This window comes from Coenobita brevimanus, chromosome 20 (assembly GCF_032717465.1).
Source record: "Coenobita brevimanus isolate Jiangsu-jjx chromosome 20, ASM3271746v2, whole genome shotgun sequence".
Lineage (NCBI taxonomy): Eukaryota > Metazoa > Arthropoda > Malacostraca > Decapoda > Coenobitidae > Coenobita > Coenobita brevimanus.
Window position 1 is genome coordinate 1,121,438 of NC_136973.1, and position 12,721 is coordinate 1,134,158.

A 12,721-nucleotide genomic window follows, 5' to 3' on the forward strand; every position below is an offset into this window, starting at 1 on the left:
TTACCCTCCACCCTATCCCAGTACATTTTCTATCTACAACCAGCCGCCCAATGCCCGTAAGGGGTGGCCACAAACAAATCGCCTCCACGTCACCCTGTCGTCCCCTGTCATTTCGCAGCCCTCCCCCCAAACTTACACTCCCCTCTCTCATATACCTCTCCACTCCATCCCTCCATCTCATCCTCGGTCTCCCTCTCCCCCCCGTACATTTTGCTGGGGTGCATATTATATATACATAGTGGCATATATATTACGTATTTCACTTGCTGTGTGTTATGGGCACGGCTCCGTCAGTGGTCCGTGTTCTCGTGGTACTAGGAGGCTCCGTACCGCCTCTTCGTTAGCGATTTATTTTTGGATATGGCTGGTCAACAGTGCTGGGAACGCTACTAATAAAAAGTAGCGGCGCTCCCACTCCCGTTACTAGCTCGAAAAAGTAGTGGCGTTACTGGTTTCGCTACTTGATACGAAATGTAGCGGCGCTCCCGCTCCCGCTACTTTGGATAAGACAAAGGTACACGAAGGAAAGGTTAAAAAAAATTTGTGACATAGCAATACATTATATACTGTTTTGATAATATTAGTCGGAGTGGTTATGTTGTGTACCAGTAATGTCAGTATACTGTATACTTATACTGACAACAACAAAAATCATATACATGTCGGTGTCACTGAAGTGGAACTTGAGTGGAACTTGAGTGACACTGAAGTGGAACTTTTAGTGGAACTTAAGTAGAACACTTCCAGATAGGTGCCATCTGAGTGCCACTTTAGGCACTTAAGTTGGCACTTAAATTGGGACAAGTTGGAACTAAGTTGGCACTTGAGTTTGGACTTAAGTTGGCGCTTCAGTGAGGACCTACTTTGGCGCTTGAGTTGGGACTTTAATTGGCGCTTGAGTTGGGACTTAAGTTGGCGCTTCAGTTGGGACTTAAGTTGGCGCTTGAGTTGGAATTTAAGTTGGTGCTTGAGCTGGTATTTAAGTTGGCGCTTGAGTTGGGACTTAAGTTGGCGCTTGAGTTGGGACTTAAGTTGGCGCTTGAGTTGGGACTTAAGTTGGCGCTTGAGTTGGGACTTAGGTTGGTGCTTGTGTTGGGACTTAAGCTGGTGCTTGAGTTGGGACTTAAGTTGGCGCTTGAGTTGGGACTTAAATTGGGACTTGAGTTGCGGCTTAAGTTGGCGCTTGAATTGGGATCTACTTTGACGCTTGAGCTGGGACTTAGTTTGGCGCTTGAGTTGGGACTTAGGTTGGCGCTTGAGTTGGGACTTAGGTTGGCGCTTGAGTTGGGACTTAGGTTGGCGCTTAAGTTGGGACTTAGGTTGGCGCTTGAGATGGGACTTAAGTTGGTGCTTGAGTTGGGACTCTGTTTGGTGCTTGAGTCAGGACTTAAGTTTCCGGTTGAGTTGGGACGTATGTTTTCGCTTGAGTTGGGACTTAGGTTGGCGCTTGAGCTGGGACTTAAGTAGGCGCTTGAGTCGTGACTTAAGTTGGCGATAGATTTGGGACTTAAGTTGGCGCTTGAGTTAGGACTCAAAGTTCGCGCTTGAGTTAGTAGGTTGGCACTTGAGTTTTTACTTTAGTTGGCGCTTGAGTTGGGACTTGAGTTCGCGCTTGAGTTAGGATTTAAGTTGGTGGTTGAGTTGCGAGCTACTTTGGTATTTGAGTTGAGACTTAGGTTGGCGCTTGAGTTGAGACTTAGGTTGGCGCTTGAGTTCAGACTTAAGTTGGCGCTTGAGTTGGGACTTAGGTTGGTGCTTGTTGTAGGACTTAAGTTTGTGCTTGAGTTGGGACTTAAGTTGGGACTTAAGTTGGTGCTTGAGTTGGGACTTAGGTTGGCGCTCGAGTTCGGACTTAGGTTGGCGCTTGAGTCGTGACTTAAGTTGGCGCTTGATTTGGGACTTAAGTTGGCGCTTGAGTTAGGACTCAAAGTTCGCGCTTGAGTTGGGACTTTGGTTGGCGCTTGAGTTGGGACTTAAGTTGGCGCTTGAGATGGGACTTAAGTTTGCGCTTGACTTGGGACAAGTTCGCGCTTGGGTTGGGGCTTAAGTTGGCAACTGAGTTGAGAGTTATGTTGGAACGCTTGAGTTGGGACTTAAGTTCCCGCTTGAGCTTGGACCTACGTTGGCGCTTGAGTTTTTACCCAAGTTGGCACTTAAAGTTTCACTTGAGTTGGGATTAATGTTGGTGCCTGAGATGCAGCATAAGTTGGCGCTTGAGTTGGGACTTGAGTTGACTCGTGATTTGAGATTTATGTTGGTGCTTGAGTCGTTACTTGCGTTGGCACTTGAGTTGTAACTTACGTTGGCACTTGAGATGTAACTTACGTTGGCACTTGAGTTGTGACTTTAGTTGGTGCTTGAGTTGGGACTAAAGTTGGTGCTTGGATTGGGACAAGTTTGCGCTTGACTTGGGACTTAAGTTGGTGCTTGAGTTGAGAGCTTAGTTGGCACTTAAGTTGGGACTTAAGTTAGCGCTTCAGTTAGGACTTGATCTCGTACCTCTGTTAGGACTTAAGTTGGTACTTGTGTTTGGACCCAAGTGGTACCTGTGTTGGGACTTGAGTTGACACTTGAGTTTGAACTTTAGTTGGTACTTGAATTGGGATTTAAATTGGCGCTGTGTTGGATTTAAGTTGGCACTTGTTTTAGGACTTAAGTTGGCACTTATTATAGGACTTAAGTTGGCACTTAATTTGGGACTTAACTTGGTATTTGAGTCGGAGCTTTAGTTAACATTTGAATTGGAACTTACGTCACCACGTGAGTTTGTACTTAAGTTAGCATTTGCGTTTGCACTTAAGTTGGCATTTGCGTTTGCACTTAAGTTAGAATTCGCGTTTGCACTTAAGTTGGCATTTGCGTTTCCAGTTAAGTTGACATTTGAGTTTTCTCTTAAGTTTGTATTTGAGTTGGCACTAAGTTGGCACTTGAATTGGCACACACGTTTGCACTTATCGTTTACGTTAGCACTTTATTTGGCACTTACGTTGGCAGTTAAGTTTGGACTTAAGTTTGCACTTGAGTTGGGCCTTAAGCTGCTGCTTGAAATGGAACTTAAGTTGGTGCTTGAGTTGGGACCTATGTTCGTCCTTTAGTTGGGACTAAATGTGGCGCTTGAGTTGGTACTTAAGTTTGCGCTTGAGATGAGACTTGTTGCCGCTTGAGTTGGGACTTTGGTTGTCACTTTAGCTGGGATCTAAGTTGGCGCTTGAGTTTGGACCTGAGTTGGCATTTGAGTTGGCACTTATTTTGTCCCTTGAGGTTACACTTATGATGTCACTTGAATTGGCTATTGTGTTGTCACGAGTTGGCACGTAAGTTATCTCTTGAGTTGGCACTTACGTTGGCACGAGTTGGAGCTTACCTTGGCACTTGAGCTGGAGCTTACCTTGGCACTTGAGTTGGAGCTTACCTTGGCACTTGAGTTGGGACCTATGCTGACCTTTGAGTTGTCATTAAGCTGGTGCATGAGTTGGGACTAAGGTTGGCGCTTGAGTTGAGACATGGGTTGGCACTTGAGTTGGGACCTACGTTGGCGCTTGAGTTTTGACCCAAGTTGGCACTTGAGTTGGCACTTAAGGTTTCACTTGAGTTGGGATTAATGTTCGTACTTGAGTTGGCACGCTGTCACTTGAGTTGGCACTTAAGTTGATTCATGAGTTGGGACTTAAGTTAGCACTTGAGTTGCAATTTACATTGGCACTTGTGTTGAGACTTAGGCTGTCGCTTGAGTTGGGACTTCAGTTGACGCTTGAGTTGATACGTAAGTTGTCGCTTGAGTCGGGACTAAGTTAGCGCTTGAGTTGACGCTTGAGTTGATACTTAAGTTGTCGCCTGAGTCGGAACTAAGTTAGCGTTTGAGTTATGACTTGAGTTGGTACTTGTGTTAAGACTTAAGTTGGTACTTGCGTTTGGTACCTCTGTTGGGACCTGAGTTGGCACTTGAGTTTGAACTTGAGTTGGTACTTGAGTTGGGATTTAAATTGGCCCTTGTGAAGAAAGGAAGGGGAAGGGTAGAGGGAGGAGAGGAAGGGGGGAGTCGTAGGGGGAGGAGAGGAAGGGGGGAGTCGTAGGGGGAGGAGAGGAGGGGGAGAGAGGGAACGAGGACTGGCAAGGAGGGGAGAGAGGGGGCGAAGGAGAAAATGGCAGAAAGAGAGGAAATGTTGAAAAGAACAGGGAGGGAGAAGAGGGAAGGTGAAAAGGAAGTAGGAAGGACGAGGGGTGGAAATGGTGAAAAGAATTACGAGGAGGAAAAAGGAACGGGAAGGAAAAAAGTGAGGAAGGGGAAGGAAGGAAAGAAAGAGACGTCGAGGAAAGGAAGGAAGGAATTAAGGAAGAAAGGAAGGGAGGGAGGGAAGGAGTTAGCCCGAGACGTAAGGTGAAACAGGGTCGTTCCGACAAAGGTTCGAGACAGGCAGACAAAAGATGAGAGAGAGAGAGAGAAAGAGAGAGAAGGAAGAGAGGGAGTCTGTGTAAAATATCCCATTCTTTGAGGAAGGAAAGTCAGAACATCTTCAAAGCAAATACCCTCATCAAGTGGTCAATTTCGTTTTGTGAGTTACTTATGCAGGGTATGGTGATGTTCGAAGGATTTATATAACAGAATAGGACAGTCAGATGTAATAAGTAAAATAAATTGCTTATGAGTAGGTGTTAGGGAGCTTCCTTAACCGACCGGAATACGGGCTTTAGTATGTATTCTTTTATGACTGGAGAGAGAGAGAGAGAGAGAGAGAGAGAGAGAGAGAGAGAGAGAGAGAGAGAGAGAGAGAGAGAGTAACGTGGAGAAGAGGTTGATCGGCGTCATGTGGGGGTGGTGGGTGGAATGTTATGAGGAAATAGGTGGAATGTGAGCTGGATGAGATGGAGCTTGAGGAATCTTAGGTGGATTATGAGGTGAAATATGAGGTGGAACTTGAGACAGAGTATAAGGTGGAGTGTGGTGGAGCATAAAGTGAAGCATCAGGTGGAGAATGAGGCAATGTGGAGTACAGGGTGAAGTCTCAGGTGCAGTATATGGCAAGTATCAGGCAAAGTATGAGGTGAAGTATCAAGTAGAGTATAAGGTGGAGTATAAGGTGAAGTAGCAGATATAGTATAAGTTGAAGTATCAGGTAGAGTATAAGGTGGAGTATCAGGTGGAATATAAGGTGAAGTATAAGTCAGAGTATAAGGCGGCGTGGCGTCGGCGTGGTTCACACTATCTCGTGCACAATATACAACTCTGGCCCACTCCGGCTATAACTTTTAATTGCCGTTATTTATTATCTCCCCTAATGTGCCATCCTCCAACACGGAACGCAACCTTTAAGGCTTATCACGCACGGCCAACGAAAAATCTTGATCCTTACGTCAGGGGGCCATAGGAGTCATGTTCCCCTGGCGTTTTGGATAGACTGTCATTTTTATTAACCAAATCATCCAAATATACTGGAGACCAATGTAAATGACAACGGTGCCTAACCCCCCTTGTCCTGCATCCATTTTCACCCATAAAGCAAGGGGTTATAGGGGTGAAATCAGCATGGGAGTTAGTAGAGGGCGACCCGGTGTGACAAGTAAATATTAGCACGTAGCCCCAGTGTCTTTGTTCGACGAATTTACGATACGGTGCTGATAAAAAGAGCGTAGCCACGTAACGCGGCCCTGGCTCGGTATGCGCGGCCTCTCCTCAACGCGCCTTCCCCTCGCCACATTTCATACGTCGTGTGTGGCTCTCGAGACGCCAAGAAATTCACTCTTAAATGACCACATAAATACATCACGCACCCCCTCTCCTCCTCCTCGCTTCTCTCAGGGCAAAGGAGGCTGCGTTGCACCTCTTCTGTAGTGATTCATTCTGTACATTTCATCCATCGTGTGTGGCTCGCCTGACGTTTCGAAATTCGCCCTTAAATGACCACATAAATGCATCACGAACCCCTTGTCCTCCTCCTCGCCTCTCTCAGCATCGTTTTCTATGTGGCAAAGGAGGCTAAGCTAAACCCTTGCTATGGGCTTCTCCGTACACGCTTCATCAATCACGTTCACTTATTATTATTATTATTATTATTATTATTATTATTATTATTATTACTATCTTCCTTACTTTCCATACCTCGTTTTCTCACACACACTCTATCTTCCACGTCTCCCCATTCGCTTGTAGTGAAAGCTAAATGAAGGAATAAATAAACGAAATAAAGCATTAGGCACCAAAGGCAGAATGAGAGGAGGTGAAATATTTAGGAGAACGGAAGGCTGTTATTGGAAAGTTCGTGTACATTCCTTTCGGCTCCTCTGGGTGAACATACAGGCGTTACTGGAGGGTTCGGCCATTTTTCCTTCGGCTTCTTAGGTGTGGTCGATATGTATGGTTGTATTCACTTCGGCACGACTGGGTGGACCTGTATGGGGCCGAGTTGACCTGCTGGGTTATCGAGCGAGTTGTGGCCAGGTAATCGTCCCTACCTACTTACCTGCCTTCCTATCCCCCAGCCCAGGTGATAAGGGATAGGGGAAGGGAGGAGAAGGAAAGGAGGGGATGGGGGTTGAAACAAGGAAATGAGGACAGAGTGAAATGAGAAATGAAACAGTGGGGATGATAAGGGATGGGGGAAGGGAGGAGGCGGAAGAGGGGATGATGCAAGGTAGAGAAAAAGAGAAAGCAAAACGAGAAACAGAAAAAGGGTAAGTCGAGGAAAGAGGGGAGGTGGTGTGAAATGGAAAGGAGTGGATATGGGATGGGGGAAGGGGGCGGGCGGAGAGTGAAAGGAGGAAAAGATGAAGATTGGTGGAAAGGAAAGAAGAAGGAACTAGAATGAGAAACAGAGAGAGGGAAATCTGAAGCAGAGAGAGAGATGATTAGCAGAGACACATAAATACGGCAAAAGCAGATAAAGAAATGTAGGAAATGCAAGAAGGGGAAAAATGTGAATGGTGAGGTGGAATGAGAAAGCAAGTGTGAAGAAATGAGGTGTGAGGAATAAGAATGGAGAGAAATAGAAGAGAAATGGGAAGTGCAAGATTGAGGTAGGGTGTGTGTGTGTGTGTGTGTGTGTGTGTGTGTGTGTGTGTGTGTGTGTGTGTGTGTGTGTGTGTGTGTGTGTGTGTGTGTGTGTTGTGTGAGAGAGAGAGAGAGAGAGAGAGAGAGAGAGAGAGAGAGACGGGAGGTGTAAAACTGTAAGGAATCAGGTATAACGAATGAGGTAATGCATGAGACGCAAAGTATAAGGCATTACGTGTGAAGAATGAGGCGAGAAAATGGTATGCAGATATGAGGCATGAGGTGCGTGGAGGTTGAGTATCAGGAGCAGGGTATAGGGAACCGAGTATCAGGTATAAGGCACCATAAACATCCCTCCTGTCACGCTGTCTCGCCTCCACCTCCCCTCACCTCATAAAATCTGCTCATTTGCCACTCTGAAAAACTCGTCTGCTTATTGAGTGAGTTTCCCAATTATCATGCAAGGAAAAAGTTATATTTAAGCTGCTATGCTGCTCTGGCTGGCTATAAAATGTGGGGAGACGTAAAATGTGTGTGTGTGTGTGTGTGTGTGTGTGTGTGTGTGTGTGTGTGTGTGTGTGAGAGAGAGAGAGAGAGAGAGAGAGATGGGGTAAAGAGCTGGCGAGGTGATTGTATTTTTTTTTTAACCAAGTAGGTTGTGACGATAGACAGACAGACAGACAGACCGATATAGATGGACATACATACATACAGACAGACCGACAGACAGACAGACAGATGGACAGACAGACAGACAACGAGATAAACAATAGACAGTTACCTTTACGAGCCAGGCCACCTGTGCACTTTCAAATTCTAGATCACACAAAAACAAGAAGGGCAAATTTTTATACACCTCAAGAATACCGACATTTCAATCAACCCGCCTTGTTTGTGTGAGCCAGATTTACCACTGAAGAAGAATTACAAGCATGTGTGTGTCCCTCCTCAGTAACAACCCCTCTTGCATCCCATACCGCCCTCCCAGACACGATTGAAAAGAATTATCAGGTAAATGTATAAACAGTAAAAGTTCGTCTCTAGTATATGAAGTAAATGAATAGTGTAATTTTTCCCCCCTACTCAGTAACGACGCCTCATCCCATGCTATACCGCCCTCCCTCATATGGTAGGAAAGTATACGAGGGAAGAAAGTATTGTTCAGATAAAAGTATAAGGTAAAAAATATAGAAAAATATTTGTGTCCTTCCCTACTCATGAACGACACCTTTTCCGTGCTGTTCCTTCCAGAAGTGATTTTCCTTGGTCATACTTTGTCAAATTTCACTCTTATTTTCCTTGCTTAGTGTCTGGTATATACGAACAGGTACTGATAAGCAATTCTATTAACAAAATCGAAAAAAAGCTGGGTGTTAAGTTCTTAGCTAATTTTTGAGTGAAGATGAAAACATAATGAAGCAATATCAAACAAAATTAATCTCAGTTTTTTGTGAAGTGTCTGGCAAATGTTGGAGTGATAATAAATAACTATAAAAAAATATAATCACAAATAAAACCTTAACCTAAAAAAAAAAATGGCTGTGATGTGTCTGGTATACGTAGGAGAAAGTTTAAAAATATAATTATAACCAATTATTTTAATGTGGTTGTGATGATCTGATGGCCACATGGGAGAGGAAATATGAATAAACAATCTTATGCATAAACTGAAGACAGCAAAATATATGAAGCCTTTTTTAAATATACCAATGAAGACACGGAAAAACATCACCATTCCATACACAACCCAAACTTAAAAATAATTAAGAATACAACTTGAGCTACAGAATAATTGAGAATAAGGGCCCCGAAGCCTAATCCCTAGCTAATGGAAGTAATGAAGAAATTAAGGCGGCTATTAGCGTTAATTACATTGTGGCCCAGACCCCCCCTCCCCTTCTCTTACAGGGGTGACTTGAATCATCCAGTCATTAGATAATTATATACACAAGATTACCCCACTAGGCCTCTGCAGCGTCTCTCTCTCTCTCTCTCTCTCTCTCTGGCTTTTTTATACCCTCATGATCACTACACTAGGACAAAATGGTGCTGCCTCTCTCTCTCTCCCTCCCTCTCTCTCCCTCCCTCTCTCTCTCTCTCTCTCTAAGGTAAGCTGCCCCAGAGATCAGAAGTAGTACCCGGCATATAAATAAACACCATCAACACGACTGAAGAGAGCAAATGAAAGGAAGGACCATTCACTGATTCCCCCCAGTCCCCCCTCCCCTTTTTTTTTTCTGAATCCAAAAAAGAAAGGTCAAAAAATCTCTCGCTCTTTCAAAGCTAATGTGTCAATGCATCTCGAAATGAGTGGATTTTGATTCTGACTCTTTTCTCTCTCTCTCTCTCTCTCTTAATTAATGTATCCAAGCATCTCGAAAGGATTGATCTTGACTTCTCTCTCTCTCTGATTTTCTTACACTGTGCAGATGTCTCGAAATGAGCTACCTCCATTCTGACTTTCTTTTTTATATATATTCTTTGAGAGGAGGGATTACTGCAAACTCCCAGCCTTTAATCCCTTCCTTTGCTGTAGATAAAATAAATCCCCAGTGAAAATGCGCCACGCTCCATTCCCACTGCAGGTAAATCATTGCTAATCGTGTTTTTCCTGGTTTTCGTAACACATGTTCCTCTGCTGGTTTTATGAAGGTTTTGGAGAGACTTTTTGAGCTGGAAGAGTTAAATGTAGGCTTCATTAATCTCTCTCTACTAGGAAGCCCTACTAGGAAGCACTACTAGGAAGCCCTACTATGAAGCTCTACTCGGAAGCCCTACTAGGAAGCTCTACGCTGACATTAATCTTCATGTAGCAACGAGAACCCTATCACAAAATTACGTCATCGTATTGAAAGAGTTGGCAATAGATAATCAGGGTGAAGGGGTCAACACAGGGTTGTTTAAGTAGATACACGGGAAAGCAAACAAGTAAAGATCCTGAACCAGACACACTTCAAAGCAAAGCACTCCAGGTGACTGTCAAAGCCCCCGTAAAGCAGTGCTTGTTAGAGGTACGCAGTCTGAGAAAATACAGGAGACTGACTCTAAGCAAACACTACCATAATAAGCCTCGTGTAGTTAACAGGCACTGACCCAGAGACGATTTTATTCAGCTGAGATTAAGATACGAGAGCCTGAGAATGTTAATCCAAGGCTTCCTCTAAACCCTTCGTGTTTGGAATGAAGTCGGGCAGAAAACATCCAAGACTGAGTGAGGGGTAAGGGAATGGAGAGGTAGGTAAGAATGGAATGTAAGATGAGAGGAGGGGGAGAAGAAGGAGGAGGAAAAGGTCAGAGGTGGAGGAAGGAGGTACTGAGAGAAAATGAGGTAAGGGAGGAGGTGGAATGAGGAGAGGTTAAGAGGAGGTGGAATGAAGAGAGGTAAGGGAGGAGGTGGAATGAAGAGAGGTGAGGGCTGAGGTATGAGATAATAGTGATGTTATTGGAAAAACACCTGAGTTTCAAGGTAGCCACTCTGGCCGGACAGTCTCCTCACGACCAAGGCTATCCATGGCGCCCCTTCAGTTATATTTTCCTGGCTGGCTCACGCTTTGTTTACACGCTGGGAGACGCTCTTCACGCTTACGGTGTGGCCAGAGCGTCGAGCCAAGCGTGACACAACACCTTCAATGCGATTATTCTTCCACTATACTGATACCTCCAGACAACTTAATTAACAATGGAAAAAGTGTTGACGTGAAGGAATATATATAAATGCTATCCTAGTTTAAAAAATTATCTCCCAAGCTAAATTTGCGTCTAAAAGTAGCTGATGGGATAAATTTAGCAGTTCTCCTCCCCCTCCTATCCTTCCTTATCTCTCCTCTACCTTCCTTCCACTCCTTACCCCTCTTTCACCCTTCTACACATCCAACTTAGAAATAAACCCGTCTCCCCTCTCATTCCTCCTTCACCGTCAAATCGTCCCTTCTCCCTCCTTCCTTATTCCTCCACCATCCACCCATCCACACACACACACACACACACACACACACACACACACACACACACACACACACCTGTTCTCCATATTCATTTTCTTCTCTTGGCTGCCATCTACTCTCCACTATGAATCTCCTTTCTCTCTCTTCTCCTCCCCCACCTCTTCTCCCTACCCTTCCCCTTTCTCCTCCTTCTTCTCTTAAATATCCTCCTCTTCCTCCGCATCTCTCTCCCTCTAGTTACTGTCATCCACTCCCCATTAAACATCCCCATTTCATTACCTTCTCCCTCCTCCCTATCTTCTTCCCCATCTCCTCTTCCCTCTCTTCCTCTTACATCTTCTCTCCCACCACCACCAACACCTCCTCCCCATCCTCTTTTCCTCTTAAACATCATCCTCTTCCTCATCTATTTTTTCCTCCTCACTGTCACTCATTGCAATTATACATGCCATCAAAACCCTCCTCCTCCTCATAGATATCTACAGCCCTCCTCTTCTTCCTCTTCCTCTTAAGCCTGCTCCTCCTCTTCCTAGACATCTACCTCCTTCTCCTCCTCCTCCTCGTCCACCTCCTAACTCTCCTCCTCCTCCAGTTCCTCCTCCGATGTTATCCTGAAGACGAAGGGCGATAATAACAAGGGAGAGGGTGAATGATCTCCCTGGGTCCTCGCCGCTGATAACGAAGCCTCACTAACGAACCGATCAACGAATTTATTTGTCCCAGTTAAAACCTAAGTCTCCAAAGGTCCTGCCCTCTCTCTCTCTCTCTCTCTCTCTCTCTCTCTCTCTCTCTCTCTCCGACGGGTTTCTCACAGGGTTCTATGTCGTTGTGTCTTTCCCCCCGTCTATCTCTTGTTCTGTCTCTGCTTCCCTTCCCCACCCCCAGCTCTCTCTCTCTCTCTCTCTCTCTCTCTCTCTCTCTCAGGGCGTGGTGGCAAAGGGGAGTCACTTCAGATAATGTGTTTACAGGGGACGTCGCTCTTTTGTTTCTCACGGTGTCCATATGAACGCCAAGGAGAGAGAGAGAGAGAGAGAGAATGGGTATCAGGAAAATCAGGGGGTGGTAGTGGGGGTGGAGGTGACGAGGCTGTGACAGGTAAGGCAGGGAGGTGTGAGGCAGGGTTAGGCAGTAAAGGAGGAGGAAGAACAAGCAGGCATGAACTGGAGGGGCAGGTAAGGTGTGAGGCAGGGTGAGGCAGGTGAAAGAAGGGAAAACGTGGAATCTGTGGCCAGGGGAGGCAGGGTGAGGCAGAAGGACGTGAGGCAGGACGAGTGAGGAAAAAGCGTGTGAGGCATATTTTGGTTGTGAGAAGGAAAGGCAGGAAAGTGTGAGGCAGGGGAAGAAAGCGAAGTGTGTGAAGCGAGCAGAATGAGGGGAGGACAGTGTGTCAGAAGAAGGAAAAGAAGCAGACGAAAGCAGAGGATATGCAGAGAGGGACGCATAATGAGGATAAGAGAGGAGCAACTGTAAGGAGTGGGAAGCAGAAAGGGGAGAGGAAAGGAGAGTGCGTGAGGACGGGGAAGCAGAATGAGGAGAGTGTGTGAGGAGAGTGATGAGACAGGAGGTCAGTGAGGCGACTGGGGCCACATTTAAAATCTCTCTTAACCATGAGCTGTACATAAGAGTCCTTGTTTACAAATTTACCCTTACTCACACAAGCATCAAAAACTTCACAAACTAGCTACATTAAATTCTAAATCTTAAAATAACACGAAGCAAAATTATTCTTGGGATAATTAACTGATAAGGAAATTTGTTTGTGAGAGAGACTAGCTAAGACTCTTTATAAATC